The sequence below is a fragment of the Geospiza fortis genome, unplaced genomic scaffold (assembly GCF_000277835.1).
Source record: "Geospiza fortis unplaced genomic scaffold, GeoFor_1.0 scaffold359, whole genome shotgun sequence".
NCBI classification, from domain to species: domain Eukaryota; kingdom Metazoa; phylum Chordata; class Aves; order Passeriformes; family Thraupidae; genus Geospiza; species Geospiza fortis.
The window spans coordinates 10,587-14,175 of record NW_005054519.1 but is presented as its reverse complement, the minus strand read 5'-3'; positions in this window follow the sequence as shown (position 1 = coordinate 14,175).

Below are 3,589 nucleotides of genomic sequence, written 5' to 3'. Positions count from 1 at the left end.
TTTGATGTTGCTTTTCATTTATTTAACTATTTCTGAGTGTTGCATTTGCCTAATTTTTAAGGAAATATTTGCTGTGGTTCTTCCTCTATCAGATCATTAAAAAATGTCAGGGAAAATGGTGGAGTGAGTGTTTAATGAAAATTCTTCACCTTGACATCTATCCAGGAATTTAAACAACTATTCAATAAGCAGACTCACAAGAAGGAAATCTATATAACTATTAAAATAATCTTCTAATCACTTAAGAGCCTAGAGTAGCTATGGAGTTAATCACATCCATTTTCAATTTATATGCTATGCATATCCTCGTAAGCATTTTGAAAGAAAGTGGTGCAGAAGACACAGGTGCCTAAATTAATAAACATTAGAAAATCAGCAAGAGACTTAACTACACTGGTTATTGTTTCCAATTATTAAATAATTAGTTTGAACATCTTCGTACACCTGGCCCCAAATCCTGGATTTCAATTACCTTGAATGACTCTGGGCTGCTGTTTGATCACTTAATACTAAATCTGCAAAGTGCTGGGCATTGGGAAGAATATCTGGGGGAGGACATGGGGATTTCCCAGAAGTTTTGTGAGAAAGTTCACTAATCAGAACATTTTTGTTTGCAAATTCAAGGCTATAATTAATAATGGAAAAGCTTTATTAAGATTTTTGTGTTTTTAAGAAAACAGATGGCAGGCAGCAGACTGAATCCCAGCATCTCTGTATTCCAACAAAGAAATGTTTACCTTTCCAGGACAGCTACATTTGAGAGAATAATTTCAGAAATGTCATGTGCTCCTCCAACTTTCCCATCTTTTTTTTTGTTTTCTGTATTGACCAACTCAAGTACCCTGGTTCAGTTTGAAGAGCACTGAATTTATCTTTTACTGCAGCTCCAGTAGATGCCTTCTGAGAATTTCTATGCAATACAAAATTCAGAAAAGCTTTATTTGAATTAAAGTCCTCCAAGAGGCTCTTAAGCAACACTCTCAGCCTACTGGTGATATATCTTGAATTCTGTTACTCATTTAAGCAACATGCTGAAACAGTTTGGTATAAAATTTCAGATTAAAAAAAGGATTTAATTAAAAGTTTTGGGAAAAATTTCACATTAAATGTCAATGTGTTTGGCATGATGTTTAGAGCATGTAATCATTTTCCTGTAGAAATTGAGGAATGAAAGAAATATTCTTAATACATCCTCTTTTAATAGGTCCAGTAGGATAAATAGGATAACTAAATAAATCTAGAACTAGGAGTCCAGTACCTCACTTATTTTTTCAGAAAGACATGAAATAGCCAAGTGCCATTTCTGCACACAACTCTAAATAATGTATATAATTCCATCAGAAGTTTCAATAGGTCAAAACATCTTTTTCTTTCCAGCCCTTGAACATTCATTGATTGCAAACCCTGTAATTTCTCTAGAAAAATACACAGCAAGATATTTTTTCTCTGCCTAAAACCTCCCAGCAAGCAAATCACTGTCCCCCTTCCTAAGCAGGAAGGAAAACAACAGGGGTGGAGAGTGTTTCCCAAACCTTGAAAAGGCCTAATTGATGAGTCACTGATTTTCCAGGTGGGAACACAGTAATGCAGCCAGGCTGGCAGAGGAGAGGTGGCTGAATCTCTCTATATTTCTGTTCCTTGTGGCTCTCAGTGACACCGAGCAGGGACAATATTGGTGACAATCACTGACATCCCCAGATAATCCAATTAAGGGAAACTTCTACAACATCATCACACATTCCAGGGTACTGTGGCATCCTTTTAAGAGGGCCTGAGACAGCCAAGGGTATTTCAGACCTAAATTTTCTACAGCACGTGTTTCTGAACATAACTGCCGCCAGGCATGCTGATCATATTCATGAGATGTTAATTCTTGTGAATTATATAATCTGTTACTTGGTTAAGTATTACGTGTATTGTGATTTCCAAATTGATTATTTGCATTAACTTAAAGAAAATTTACAAGAGGATGTCAGAACCCAGGACATTCCTCTGGCTGCCCTGGAGGACTCCAGACCCTGGCAGGGGCTCAGAGACTTTGGCACGGAGTCAAACACACCTGTGCCTTTGATTTTAGCCCATGGAAACAATTACCAGCTTTGTGTGAGGAGTTACAAGCCACAAGAGTTTGAGTAGAATGATAGTGAATTTACCACAGGGTGGAAAAGTAGAATTTGGGGGTTTTTAGAATGGGGGTTCAGGAGGCAAGATGGAGGGATCTGGGCATGTTCTGTCTTTCTCCTTCTTCTTCTTGGCCTCCATCTTCTGCTGTGATACTGACATTTTTGGATTGGTTTAGAGTAGAGACAGACTGTCTAACATTGGGTATTGGAAAATTATTGTAAATAAAGTACACGTAGTTTTTAGTATAAAAAGATAACACTGCCCTGAGGGTGTCAGTGTGCCATGAACTGACCTGCTGGACAGACCTCAGCAGGTCAGAGAAAGAATGTAATGGATAAGAGAAAATAAACAACCTTGAGAACGAGAGCTGAGGAATCCCGACTTCTTCTTCAGTCTCAGGGCTGGGAAAAAGAGATTTTCTAACACCTCAGGGTCATCTTGACACCAGATACCTCGTCAAGGGGATTTTTTTCATCCACCTGACTGGTTATGAACAAGTCCCTGTGACCATTTGGAGTTGGGATTGGGTTGGGGCTGATAACACCACCTAGATGGCTGCATTTGGGAACTTTGGTTTAATACAAAGCCAATGGAAGCTCTCATGTGCTGGTTAAAATGTGCTTTGCAGGTCCATTTGTAGGGCTGGAGGTCCATGGAGACTGCACACAACCTATGGATTTGGGAATTCATCCTCTGCTGTGCCACAGAGTACCTGTCAGGAGTGATGAAGGCAATAAAACCAAATCAGAGCTAAAAGGCATTTAGAAAACTTGACTTCCTTGTAAACAGATGGGCTTACAGGAATATTTCTGAACTTCTTGGGGTCACACAACCAGGGCAGATCAAGGGCAGAGGTGTGTGTCTCTCTTCAGGGACAGGTAAGCAAACCTCTACGAGATCTTTACCATTTCAATAGTTGTAAATTGGGGAAGGATTAAACGCTAATCTCCTAAAGAATGTTCCTTTCCTGCTCTTAAGTGACAGACAAAACCTGTAGGGTTATTTAAGGAATACCTAGGTTCTGGGAGGGGTTGTTGAGGGAAGCAGTCAGAATATTTGACACAGTCAGTGCAATAAATACAGAGATTATTGAATTTGTACATGTGAAAGCAACGGAAATATTAAAAAAAAATTAATCACCAATATGTTTTTGGTGTCCCACTCTGTCTTTATGGTACTCCAAATCAGGTCCCTAAAGTGGTCAGGCAGCCCTGTGCAACCAGAGGATTATATATAAAGAAAATAAAGAAATATGGGAGGAATATGTTTCATTTTGTTTTGGAGTGCATCTTGAAATGGAGCACTGGATTTCCCTGTGATGTGCATGTTCCATCCACCCATCCAGGACACCTGGCAGGGGTGGGATGGGATGGGGATGGGGATGGGATGGGATGGGATGGGATGGGATGGGATGGGATGGGATGGGGATGGGATGGGATGGGATGGGATGGGATGGGATGGGATG